The sequence below is a fragment of the Lygodium microphyllum genome, chromosome 8 (assembly GCF_053477565.2).
Source record: "Lygodium microphyllum isolate KBCC chromosome 8, Lygodium_microphyllum_v1.1.10, whole genome shotgun sequence".
Classification (NCBI taxonomy): Eukaryota; Viridiplantae; Streptophyta; class Polypodiopsida; order Schizaeales; family Lygodiaceae; genus Lygodium; species Lygodium microphyllum.
Window position 1 is genome coordinate 126,529,494 of NC_141142.1, and position 14,729 is coordinate 126,544,222.

The window sequence follows — 14,729 nt, forward strand, 5'->3', positions numbered from 1 at the left end:
CTGCACCATAAACAGATGCTCATTTCTGTCATCACCCTGTCTACTGGAGGATGCATAATTTCCTTGTTGCAGTTTTCCATTCATGATGTCATTCTGCTTTTTATAGCAGTCTTTAGCCATATGACCCATTTTACCACAGTAGTAGCATTCGACATTACTGTTTGCATTTTGGCCTCTTTGCCATCCACCACGACCTCTTTGGCTCCCCCTGCCTCTAGAGTTACCACGTCCTCCTCCATAGGACTGGTTTTCTTGAGTTTGCTGCATATTCTGATTTCTGCCACGGCCTCCAAATCGGCCTCCTCTACCTCTGCCTCTACCTCTTCCAGCATTTGAGTAGAAGACAGCTTCTTTTGAAGTTCCTCCTGAAGAAGATGCACCACCATTTCTCTGCTCCTCAGAAATTAGAAGAGCAATCAACTCCTCAAAATCAGGAAATCTTTCACGGACGGAAATGGATGTTCGGAACTGTGCATAATCCTTTCCTAGACCATTCAAGGTCACGGAAACTAAATCATCATCTTCCACTGGCGACCCAATGGAAGCAAGTGCATCTGCAATCTTCTTCACCTTCATGTGGTAGTCGTTGATGCTCATACTTTCTCTTTGCACATTATGCAACTCTTGCTTGAGCTGCATTTTCCTGGCTTGCGTATTTGTGCTATACATTTTTGACAAAGTATCCCATGCCTCCTTTGGCGTACTTGCATCCTGAATATGCACAATCATAGAGTCTGAAATGCTAATAGACAGCCAATACATAACTTTCCTGGCTCTCTCATGCCATGCTTTAAATGCCTGCATTTGCTGTTGATTGGGAACATCAGGAAGAACTGGTTCTTCTTCATTTCCTGCAACAAATTCCCAATATCCTTTTCCCATAAGGAAATTCGTCATTCTAAACTTCCATGCTTGGAAGTTGTTCTTGTCAAGCTTTTCAGTGACAATCTGTGAAAGAGAATCAGATGCCATTACAGAAGACTGCAAAAAATTCTGTCACTGCAAAAACCACAGCTTCACCCTCACAAGGGAAAATCTGCAAAACTGGCGAAAGTGGTATTTGACCACACAGTCACTTCCTAGTGACGATTTTGCATCAACAGGCAACAGGGATGATTCTGTAACTCCCAATGTCTCTGCGCACAAGCATACAATGCAATTTTTACAGTAACTATTCACCGACCTGTAGAACGGTGGCTGCACAGCATAAAACTGGACCTTTTCCTGAGTGCGTGCAGAAAACTTCCGCCTCTAAAACAGGCCCCGAAATGGCCTCAAATAAAAAAAACAAGGTCGCCGAGGGCTAAAGCCCTCGCCCGCAGCATATACTGCCCTCTTGCTTAACCGCGAAGGGCGTCTCAACCTGAGACAATGCACTCCTGCAATTTCCGGCTGTGCTACCTGCAGAGATCTGCTCCCAAAACAGAAAATGAAAGCAACACTGCTCCTCTTACCAGAACTCCGCGAGCTTGGCTTGCTTTCTTGAGCTCCTTACCACGAACAAGGCTCTGATACCATGTCAAGATTGTGGGAGAGAAGGAAGGAGTCTCGCTTGAAGCTTTCTTGCTTGCACAATGGGGGAAGACACACAAGGGTGGAGGCTGAAAACAGTTTTCCTCTTCTTAGTTGTGTAAGCCAAAAAGAACTCTCGTACAAAGAAATAGAAGAACCCTATATATGGGTCTCAAACCAAACTCAACTAACTAAGGTGGCATACTAACTGAGCCACGAACTAGAGTAGATAAGGATAGCTATCATGTAGCTATTATTCAGGGGCGGTGTACCAACCGCATCTGCAACTGACAAGTCGGTGACATAAATACACAACGGTCACCCTGGCGTATCACGAGTGGAGCTCGATATCTCAACAGTGGATGGGTTATGTAGGGTTCAAGTGGTTTGGGTATTTATGTGGGGTTTCTCTCCATCCTAAGAATGGCTGGTTTAGTGTCATTGGGTGCAGGGAGACCCAATGGGGCTCCCCTTCTAAAGAAGGTTGGCATCCTATTCTAGGTAAGGTTGATTGTAAGGTTGCGAATACAGAAGTCTCCTTGACAGTCAGCAATGCATAGTATTGTGGATGAACCTATCACAATTTGCGCAAGTTCGGGACTTAGGGTCCTGACACTCAGCTGACAAGTGGTTTTTGCCACAATACACACATTGAATGTGAGGGCCTATTGGTCTTCTCATCATCTCTTGTAGTTCGGCTAGCTCCATCTTCATCTCCACCAGTTCCTGACTTGGATCAACGTCCTTTCCCTTGTCCTGATTAATTGGGCCTGATCTTTCATTGACATTGAAGTTCTCTTGGAGTTTGGGAAGGTTAGTCTCTTCTCAGCTTGAGCTCTTGGAGCTTCTCTCCTTGATCTGGTCGTCCACTCTAATGGCCTCTTCAAAGACCTTGGTTAGCATGACTCGCTGCAAGCTTGAGTTGCCTGCCAAGGCCTTGTAGAGTTCTTTACCCCATATCCCATTGATGAAGACTGTGGACCTCTCTCTGTGGGTCATTCATTCATCGAGATTCTCTTAAAGAGACTCCTCACATGGGTCACATAATCCTTGATGTCTTCCTTATCTCTCTATTTCATGTTCATGAGTATCAAAATTAGGTTGTCTGAGCCTCTGAGAATCTCTTAATGAAGAGATTCTTGAGGGCATTGAGGTCATTGCACTCTACGGCATCTAGGCTGGTGTATCAAGTTCTTCCCTTATTGCCTAAGCGTAGGCCAAAAGCTTGTGATCGTTGAGCAAGATCAGTGATCGTTGGCTTCACAGACTTGCTCGAACTGCTCTACGAAGTTGTAGGGATTGTTGTTTGATTGGTATTTTTCTAGCTGCTTTGTGACTACATGGATTTTGGATTGGCTCTTGGAGCCCTGATTAACTCCTAATCCTGCACGGCACTTCGCTTGGCCGAAGCTTTGTCTAGCAATCGCTTAATGAGGAGCTCACTCAGTGTAAGATCTCCTTCCAATGCTCTTTCCCTCTAGGCATCAGGGCCTGTCCTATTCCTATTTGCTAGTGCTAGCACTTGCTGAATCTCAAGCACTTCCATGCTCTATTGCAAGCTCATGGCTTGTTGTTCCTGATTGTAGGTTACTAGACTCCACAAAGCTTCCCACGCTAGTCTCCTCTCCTCTTCTAGGTCTGCTATGACATCCAAGGAACTTCTTACCATGGTAGTCTATTTGGACTTGTAGATCCTAATTGGCGACTAGCCATTAGATCTTTGTTGGGAGACCGCCTAGGTCAAGCTCTTTGTCCCGTCCATGGTGGTCAGTGCTTGTCTCTACTATGTCAGCGGTCTCTCTCTCCACCAGGTTGTTGATGATATTGATTAGATCAGGTAGATCCACTCCTCCAATGGTGTATGTCCTTCCTAGCTTCTTTGTTGCATCTTTTGCTTGATCTTATGCTTGGGGTTTTGATCACTCGGGCCGACTATGTATCTAGGTCTTCTCCTACTGGTGGGTTCATTCTAGGGTTACATTTAAGTGCGTTCCTTGTTAATTAAAACCACTCAATTTATGGTTACTCAGTGTGTGCATGTACTCTCTTCCATGCACTGTGCGCAATTGGGCTTTTGGATCTTCTTAGGTGTACTTCAAGTGTTGGAAGTGCAAAGGTAAAAAGACTATGTGGCTCTTGCACTCTCGCTTATGGATTTGGCCTGATAGGCTGTAAGGTCAGTCTCTGGCTATTCTCACTAGTCCTAGGGTCTGTGTTGCATCGTTGAGCTCGATCGAGATATATTTGGGGATCTATGACTCAGTCTAGTGCTACTTAGCGGCTTAGACTGACGACTAGAGTTGCTTCTAAGTCTATGTTTCACTGATTTACCTATTTCTTGCACCGCCAGAAAGGTGGTTTAAGCATTTGTATGGCCTTCAGGGGTTTACATGGCAATGGTCTAGGTCAGTCGGGGTCTTCAGTTCAAAATTTTGAAAAAATCCAAATTCGGCCCATTAAGTTTGAATTGTAGGGGTCGAATGTCTAATTCGGCCTGTTCGAATGGATGAGGGTTGAACAAGAAAAGGGCTGAATGCAACTGGTCCAAATATCAAACTCGAACCGTCTAAATGTGGTTGTCCAAGGGCAGAGTCAAGTGGGTTGAATGCCAAGTTGGTCCAAATGGTCGATCGACCGAATGTCCACTTGTTCGAGTGGGTTGGGCTGAGTGGTGCATGTCCAAATGGTAATGGGATGAATGGCCGAACATACGAGGATCGAGGGCTGATTCTGGGATTTGGGCGTCACTCAGATAAGCCAAATGTGACACGATTTTGGGTGATACAACAACGAGTTAGCCCCTTGAGGTAGAGTACACATGCGGACTAGGCCAAGAGGCGTCTTCATTGTGGTAATGTCACGGCTTTCCAAAGCAAGCTGAAATTGATCATAGCCTGAATATAAATCACCCATGGAATAGATTGCCCTACTTGCAAAAGCTTCAGCAAACTCATCCACAATTGGTCCCAATCCAACATTTCTAATAGTAACTTTATTGACGGGTGTACTTGCAATGCACGAAAAACACCTGAGTAAAGCCATCGATCCAATGCGGGTGATAGGTATCTCTCTCTCTCACACAATGCACCAGTTGCAAATGAGCTCTTCCTTGGCCTCTTGGGTTATAAACCCTTCCTTGGCTAAGGCTTTGACCTCTACAATCACTCTCTTAGTGACATAAATCCTTTCAAGCACTCTTTTTCCCCTTTTTTTCTCTTGATCTGTGCCTTGTTTGGGCTGTTTTACAATAGCAACCCTAAAGCTTTCTGCTTCGTTTTCTCATCCTACCTACTCTAAATGAAACAAAAATAAAAAGTAAAGTACTGAAATGATTTCTCCTATGCTCAACTGCCAAGACCCATGGATCGCTTATTGTTTAAGAATTTCAAGTGAGCACCTATGGTGGCTATCTCTCACCTAGCTGACGTGACTTCGGTCCTACCAGGGTGTACTAAGCTTACCTCAATGCTTGAATGAGTTGCCTTCTCCATCAAGCACACTAGTAGATCCACGATTCGTGGTGCAAGCTCAAGCATCCTCAATCCTCTACCTCCAAGCTCCATCCTCCATAGCCGCATGTGAGACAAGAGAAGAGAAGAGAAGAAGAAGAGTGGAGAAGATGAAGAGCTTCACCTCCAAGATCCCTCACCCTCACTTCCTCACACTCCCTCTCTCAAGCACACACAAGCAAGCAAGGAGAAGAGAAGAAGATGATTCCACTTTTGCCACACACCAAAGAATGAGCTTCTTTATTCACTCTTTGGCTTTTATACATAACCCTAAATCCCTCTTGGACGATCATCCCTTTTTTACTTGACCGGCCATTGTGGCAAGGTCATCTTTTCTATTTGCCTTATCTCTTTACCTATGCCTGCCTACCTTTTACAATTTGCACAGGAGGGATGTTGGTGCTCTTTTACAGTAGTTTTAGGGGCACCTTGCATTTAAAAATGTGCTTTTGCCTTTGGCTTGATTTTTGAGGCCGCCCTTGCGCTTTTAGCTGTTCTCCATCCTGCTTCTTTCGTTGCATCCACATTCTTGACTTCTTTTTCTTCTATCTCGAACTAGGGTTAACATGGTGCATTTTGGTTTCATCTACTTTTGGGTATGAATGAAGGTCCATGTTCCTTATGTACCTTGTAAGACAAGACCATTTGATGTTAATAGACCTGTATCCATCAAGCATCCAAGAGTGGTAGCTATAGTAGAATGTGTAGTAAGTGTTCTGGATGTTTGTTTTGGTAAAGAGGTTTACAAGGGGAGGACAAATGCAGTATTGGATGAGAGGGGCACATTCTTTTATGGCCATTTTTACATACCACCTCCCTCTTAGTAGGCAATGAGAAGCCTTGTTTAGCCTCCCCCTTCTAGATTTTCAGAGCAGAGAGTGGCTGCTATCAAAATCTAGAATAAGTGAGAGTTACATGTGAAAATTTTTCATGAGGTGCAAAAATACCTAAAGCCTAGCATTTCAAGTAGTCAAAGAAAAATATCCACTTTTATACCTATAGTCATTTTCATAGACTTCTTCTCTAGCATTGAAGTCGAGACCTCAAGAATCATGTTCTTAGTGAAGTGCCCAGATGTAAATAGTATCCTAGAGTTTGTGGATATAGGTTGGGATACAAAGATATAAGATGAAATAATCTACAATATGCAACTAGATTCTCTTGTATGGAAGTATATGATTGCCACTCAAAACTTCATCATGACATTTTTGTATGGAAGATAGAACCATATTTGTGGGAAACTAGTGCCACTAGACCTAGACATGAGGGAGTTTTTTGAAAATTCATTACAAGATATTGATGTTTGGCTGGATGATGAAATTTTGATCATTATGAAGGTAGAATTTATGTGCACACTATGAAAATTCAGGATGAACTTGCACAATAAAGATATCCAACTTCCTACTTCATTTAGCTTCTATGTTGATGACAAAAGTGTGCATTGGTATTTACATTGTTTATCTTATTTTACATTCACGTGATCAGAATTGTCTGCATCACATTATCTCTAACTACTCTCTCTATGTATGCCAGGTTCCCATAAGAAAAGAAAATATCCCATCTGTAAAGAGATAATAAACAATGTTGTGCATCCAATAGAGCTATCTCTCAGGACTACACAGTTACAGGACAATAGGTGCCTACATGCAATATTCATGGAGATACACCTAAAATCAAGGCTTGGACTATGAAAGAAAGATACATGTCATCATCACCTAAGAAGTCCATCTACAATCAAAAATCTCAAAAATGAAGCTAGCCTCAGTCTTACAAAGAGATACAATTATTGCAACAATAGTGATAGAGATAGATAGAGGCGAGTGATAACACAAAAATAGAAGAGAAGTTGTACAGACATAAAGTAGAGTAGATTGAAGTTTAAGCATCACAACTAGCATTTGGATAGCACATTACCTAGCTTTCAACACTTATTTTATATTCTGAAATCATTTCATATTTCTATCTAGGACTATCTTTACTAGTGGTTTTCTTTGTCCCAGGGTACCAAAATTGGTAGTTTTTGGTACTTTGTTGTATCATGGTTGTTAGTCTCATTGTACCATTATTGGTAGTCTTGGTACTTTTGAGTACCAAAATTAGTAGCCCCATGGTACCTTCCTATGGCATTTGGGCGCCTTTTGTATATGATAAATAGGTTTGTAAATATAGCTTCCTTGTGCCTCATTTGAGTAATCTCTCATATTAGTGTGTATTGGTCTTCTTGGGGCTATGAGCAAATCACATTAGAGCTAGCTGTTGTTGAGAATGGCGCTGAATTTTATCAGCCTCCACTTGGAGTGTAACGACCAAGCGATATGGGGGTTGTCACCCTAGGGAGGTGCCTCTCTTGCTCAGTGGTGACTTATATGGCATTTAGTGCACATGAGGGTTAACACCAAGCAAAGTGGGGGAGTGGGGGGTTCTTTGGCCTGGGGAGGGGCCTCCTTTGCTTGGTGATGATCCTCATGGGGTTCATCACAGAAAATACCCATTTCAATTGTCCCAACTATAATAAACATGAACGAGTCTTTTCATAACCCTAGACATAAGAATTTTCCACAAAAAAAAAACATTTCATGAGGTTTTTGTACTCAAGAAAGACCATACCATAGCAATACGTATAAGAACCATTTTTTTTCTTTTTTACATTTCCACTTCCATTTATAGAGTGGTGAATGAGTACTAAAAAATTACAATGCAGAGAAGCCTTGAAGGCTAGTCCAAGGGTCTTCTCGAGGGGAGGGGTTGACTCTTCAAGAGACAGCTTGGCCATGAGGGCAGTGAGATTGCCCATTGTGAGGGCTGCAAGGTTATCCTTGGGGTTGTCATTGGGATAGGGGTTGAGGTTGTGGTGGGGGTTGGGGTTGGGGGGTTTGACATGTCTCCTCCATATCATGCCAAAGAGCTTCCAATATTTTCGATCCCCTCTCCACCACTTGCAACTTGCTCTCTACAACTTCTCTCAATTCAACGCATTGACAAATGTCTTCCATGGTGGCCTCATGACCTTGTATGGTATCTTTCACATCTTGCAAATCCCTTATTTACTCTTATCCTTGCTTGTGCCTCCTCTATATTCTCTCTCTTGAACTCATCTCTCTGCAACACCTCCTCATTGTAGTGCTCAAAAATTGTAGATGCAAAAAATGGAATGGTGTTGACTTTGGGTTTCTTGATTCAAACTTTGAGTATCTCCCTATATCAATATCCTGCACCAAAGAAAAATATACGGATCTCAGGATCTTTTGTGGTAGCAGTGATATTACATAGCTATCAAAAGCAAGGGGCACAAAAAAGTATTATTAAGCCAACATACCAACAAGATCAAGGATTGAGATGCCCAAAAAACAAACATTGAAAACTTACTATTGGAGGGCAAGAAGGATATTGTAAGTCAATTCCTCATCATTAGGGCATGCAAGCACTGCAATATCGATGCCATATAGCTCCATAACCTACCACTCCCCTCTCAAGGGTACAAGTGCTTGGGTGGGGGCCACTACCTCTCCCATTACCATTGTGCACTCATTGAGAATGAGGTCATTATTGAGGGAAAGCTTATCCTCCATCAAAACTGGTGGTGGATGTTGAGGAATTGAGGCGGAGGTAGAGGTGCAAGAAGGTGAGGGAGAGGAGGGGGCTCTTGTGAGTTGGAGGCCCATACTCATCAATGATGATTGAGGGCATTAGGGCTCCACATGGAGGGGCTCCGCGTGAAGGGATTGTCTTTGAGAGGCTCAACTTGGAGGGGCTCATCCTTGAGGGGCTCCTCCTAAAGGGGTTTATCTTAGAGTTGGTTGGCCTAAAGGGGCTCGTCCTTGAGGGGCTTGACTTGGAGGGGATTTTCTTTGAGGGGCTCCTCATGGAGGGGCCCAGCTTGGAGGGGCTCAACTTGAAGAGGCTATTGGTTTGAATGGGCTTGTCCTCGGGGGTCCCGGCATAGAGGGGCTCATCCTTGAGAGGCTTATCTTGGAGAAACTCATCCTAGAAGGCATTGAGGGACTCGAGGTGGTGGGGATGGAGCTCATGGGCTTGAAGGGGCTCATCTTGGAGGGGCTCAGCATGATGGGGCTTTTCCTAGGGGAGCTCAACATGGAGGGCCACAATGTTGGCATGGAGGGGCTCATCCTTGAGGGGGTCCTCCTTGAGGGGCTCGCCTTGGAGCGCCTTGAGGGATGGGAATTTGAGGGGCTTGTCCTAGAGGACCTAGAGGGCTTCATCCTAGAGGGGCCTAGTGTGATGGGAATTGGGGTGGTGGGGCAAGGCTTGGAGATACTTAGGCCGATGGATTTGTGTCCGGATCTGAGCCACTTTTTGGGCCTTTCTTGTGCTATTTGAAAGTGTATGTTCCTCTCATGTGGGATGGGGCATCTCAACCTAATTTATCAATGGTGAAGTGGCAAAACAGTAAGAAATTTTTGCATGTGTTGATCTGGATATCAACAAGATTTAGTATTTGTCATACCATGGCCACAAGTGGTGCAAGCTATGGAAATCTTTGGGCATGACTATCACCCTATGAGCATGGACTGCAAGAAAACATGCATCCTCAAAAGACTCCACGATGAATTCATGTAAAATATCTTAAAGAGATAGAAGTGCAGACACACTCCATCTCATGTTAATGCCCCATTCGTTATAGATTTCGTGAGCCAACCTTTGGAAGTGCAAGCATGGCATTGGAAGTTGCGTGAAATTTTCTATTGTGTGTAGCTCTCTAAGCATTGCCAGGTGAGCTTGGTATCTTATGCACCTTGAGTGACAGAGGCATCATGCTTGAACCAAATATTAAAGAGAGTTGATACTAAAAGACAGAGGCTATTGCTTTACACTTACAAATTACACAACACTTGGTGTTGATGCTTGAAGATAATAACACGGGAGCAGGGTCACCATCAAGTGATATAGGCTTCCCCTTGCAATGGATAGCCATGCACTACTTGTTTGGTGGTGAACCTCGAAGATAATAATATGGGAAAAGGGTCACCACTGAGCGATGGAGGCTTTCCTTGGAAGTTGGTAGCCATGCACCACTTGGTGGTGTCCCTTGCAGACAATTACATGGAAGGAGGGCCAATAGTAAGCCATAGAGGCTTCCCCTCGTGGAGGGTGGCCACACATAGCTTGATGGTGACCCCAAAGACATAGAACGAGTGGGCTACCACCGAGAGAGGGAGGCTTCAACTGGCAATGGGTTGTGAGGCTTTTACTAGCAATTCTTAGCCATGAATTTCTTGGTGGAGACCATCAAAGTCAATAATAAGAGATGAGGGCCACATCACCAAGCAAGGGAAGCATCCTGTGGCAAATGGGTTACCATAGATTGCTTGGTGGTAACTTGAAAGATCATCCACCATGCAAAACCCTGGCGCAAGGACCATCACCATGGGGGGGGATCTCAAATATGCAATGCTCGAGGATGTTTATTGGAAACAAAACATGGCCTTACTATTTTGCATTAACCTACTAAGGGTATGGGTAGTGAATACTGAGTGCTTTTGCATTAACATGCAACATTTTATAGCTTTGTTTTGGATGGGTCCCCATCAAGACATGATCTAGGGCATTGCTGAGACATGTGCTTATTTCTAGGGGTTCAACAGTAAGTAACAATAAAGTATTGCAGAATAAGAACAGCCGCATATATTCTGATCGTTGATCCCCACTCTCCGTTGATTGATTTGGGCCATTGATCCTCATAGGAGATAGTGTTGTGGCCCACCGCTGTTGCCATTGCAAAAAAGGGAGATAGAAATTAGAATCCTAAAAAGAGGTACTCCTATTATTATGGGTCTATTATTTAAAGAGGTACCATTGAGCCTATATGTGTGAATAGTATATGGTTTAGGGTGTACCTTACACTTGTTCTTTCTCAATATTATTTAATTATGTGTGGTCTCTTACATCTAGTGCATCTACTCTTTTCTTGCTCTTGATTTAGGCCTAATTGATTGCCCTTGCTCCCTCAATGTGGTAGATTAAGGAACCAATCCATCCAGTGATGGGGACAATGGCTCTTTCCACAAAGTACCATCCAACAACATAGCATGTGTGGGCTACTTCTAACTTTGTGCTATTTCTAATTTTGTGAGCACCAAAAAGTGAGAGGCACCTCCACAAAGTGGTGAGTCATCTTATTGTTCTCTACCAACTACAAAGCTCCCATGGGCCTTAAACACATGTGATATAGAGGGTATTCACATGTAAGGTTATTTTCTAATAGACCTTGAATACATGTGATAAAGAGGGTTTATGTTGAGATGACAAGCTCAACACATGCGGACATTGATGATGGACCACCTGGTTAGATGGGTCCACACATCTATACTTAGCACGCCGATAGTCATTATGACTCTCACATGGCCACTGACTCATTACTTATTATATTCAGGTTGCTACACCTATTTACAGCTGGCATAGTTATAGCGCCAGTCGACTAGTGTAGTCGGTTATGCATTGTTTGGCTTAATAGGCTACTTTCCTTTATATTGTATCTTATCTGTACTTTGTGTACATTGTAAAGTGTGTGGAAGAAGAAGAAGAAACCAGCAAGAAAACGTTTTGACCTCCATCTCTCTTCTTGTCCCTTGAGTGAGCTTCTCCTTGTGCATTCTGTGTGTGTTTGGCACAGCATCTTGAGCAAGTCCCCCCATCACGCGATTCTTGACATGATATCAGAGCCGCGCCACTGAGAGAGGCTGATTTCGAAGGCTGAAGTGAAGGAGAAGAAGCAAGGTTCGAGCAAGCAAGCCACGGGTAAGAAGCTCTCCCATCCTTCCACTCTTTCTCTTGGATAGTGCCTATGGAGGCACCGAAAGCAGGGCAGAGCAAAAATCTCAGATTGCAGTGAGATTTGGTATGCGAGCACTGTGTATTTTGAGGCCGTTTCAGGCCCCGTTTTAGAGCCACAAGGTTGCGGACAACAGTTTTAGGGTACACTGTGATTTCGGTTGTTTTGACCAAAAGTGGGTGCGTAGGTTATAGATTGAGAATCTATCATTCTTGAGGTGTTTGCAGGAAGCAAACATAAGGTTTATCTACAAACAGGTTGCAGATTGCATGTATTGTTGAGCAGACAGTGAAAAAGGCTGTCTGGTGTATTGCTGTGCACTATAGGTCGAGGGTTGCAGAAGATTTGCTTGCTGTTTGGTATTAGTTTTGTGATAATGGCAGAGAACAGTGGAAGCCCCATCATTAAGAAGCTCGACAAGAACAACTACCCTTCATGGAAGTTCCGTGTCACGAACTTTCTTATTGGAAAAGGCCTCTACAAGTTTGTTTCATGTGAAGAAAAGGAGCCGGAGGTGAGTGATCCTCCAACTGCAGAAGAGACAAAGGCACGGAAGGAATGGAATGCAAAAGACAAGAAGGTCATGTATTGGCTATCTGCAGTAATTGACAATAATATGTTGGGACATATTAGAAATGCAAAGAATTCATATGCAGCTTGGAACATACTTGAAAGTATGTTTTCCGTAAATACAAAGGCACGAAAGATTCAACTCAAGCAAGAGTTGAATACATTGAAGAAAGGGAATATGTCTATCAATGAGTATGCAGTAAAGGTAAGGAGCATTGCAGATGCATTGGCAATGATTGATGCAATGCCCGATGATGATGATTTGGTGTCGTCTACCTTGGGTGGACTTAACAATGAAAAGGCTTGGAAGTCTTTTGTAACTTCCGTATATGTCAGAAAGCCATTTCCAAATTTCGATGAGTTGGCCTCCCTTATGATCACTGAAGAGATCAACATGCAGAGTGAGACATCTGAAAAAAGTGGTGAACAGGTCCAAGCTTTCTACTCCAGTTCAGGAAGGGAACGTGGCAGGTTCTCTTCAAGAGGCCGTGGTACAGGACGTGGTAGTAACAACCAACAAAACAGATTGAATCAGCAATTTGGCGATATGTAGGTTTCAAGAGGCATGGTAACTTTAGAGGCAGGGGGAGCTTTAGAGGAAGAGGTGGATGGCAGAACATAGGTTCTAACAACTCTGGTATTGTGTGTCACTACTGTGGCAAAACAGGTCATATTGCAGCCCAACGTTATGCTAAGAAAGATGATATTCACAGTGGTAAGTTGCAGCAAGGAAACTATGCATCGTCTTCACGACAGAATGAAGACAAAAATGAACATCTGTTTGTTATGTAGCATATGCTGAATGCTGTTACAGGAAAGGGAACACATGATGATGTTTGGTATGCTGATTCAGGTGCATCCAATCATATGACCAGCCATGCAGAATGGTTTGGAGAGATGCAAGATTTGCAAAATGCAGGTTATGTGCAGACGGGTGATGATTCATGCCACCCAATTTCACACATTGGAAAAGTTCCCTTGTCCTTGTATGATGGTAAGACAAAGAGTCTTTCAGATGTATTACATGTGCCATCTATTAGAAAGAACTTGGTGTCAGTCGGTCAAATGGTAGAGCAAGGGCTACAAGTCATATTTAATCCAAAGGGCTGCTTTGTAGAAGACTTCAATGACAAAGTGTAGGTTGGTAGCAAAGGGAAGTAGAGTTGGACGTATGTTTACTCTGGATGTTGGAATTCCTACTATGAATGCTGCTATGTATGCTAAAGGAAAATGTATTGTTGCAGATATTGAAATTTGGCACAAACGCATTGGACATGCAAATGTACAAAGGCTGAAATTAATGCAGTCCAAAGGGTTGGTTACAGGTTTGCCTACGTTTGGAGTTGCAGAATTTCATAAGGTATGCGAAGCATGTCAGTTTAGTAAGCAGGTAAGACAACCCTTTTCACATGACAGAGATGTAAGCAGAAATATCCTTGATGTTGTGCATACAGAAATTTGGGGGCCTACACAAAATGTATCTCTTGGAGGCAGTTCATACTTTGTCACATTCATTGATGATTGTTCTAGAAAGCTGTGGGTATATTTTATGAAGGAAAAGAGTGAAGCATTTGAGCACTTTAGAACTTTCAAGGCTGCAGTTGAAAGAGAAACAGGCTTGAAAGTAAAGTGCTTGAGGTCAGATGGAGGGGGAGAGTACCTCTCGAATGAGTTCAGTGATTTTCTGAGGTCTCATGGGATAAAGAGACAGTTCACATGCAGATATACCCCATAGAAAAATGGGGTTGCAGAAATGAAAAACAGGCATATTGCAGAAGTTGCACGTGCCTTGATGGCTGAAAAGAATATGCCTAAGCATTTTTAGTCTGAGACTGTTCATACTGCTGTTTATATTATGAACAGAACTCCCACAGTTGCAGTTCATGGGATGACTCCTGAAGAATTCTTTACTAGCAAGAAGCCTGACGTATCGCACTTGAAGGTATTTGGCTGTGTTGCATACGTTCATGTGCTAGATGAGCTATGGAAGAAGCTTGATCCAAAGGCAAAAAAATATGTCTTTATTGGATACTCTTTAGAGCAGAAAGGGTATCGCTGTTATAATCCTGTCACATGTAAGTTCAGAGTGAGCAGGGATGTCATCTTTGATGAAATGAGCAGTTGGTATGCATCTAGTGGCGATGCATTAGATGATGATGATGATCATGACACTCATGTGTAGGCTGAAAAGCAAGAATCACGGACTCTTAGTGGACCAGAGACATCATCTGGTAGTCCTTGGTGTGGGATACTAAGGAGTAGCTCTACATCTTCACTTGCATCTAGTAGCACTACAGGTAAAGACAAAGGAAAGAATAAAGTGTTAGATGGCATTGATGCAGTTCTTA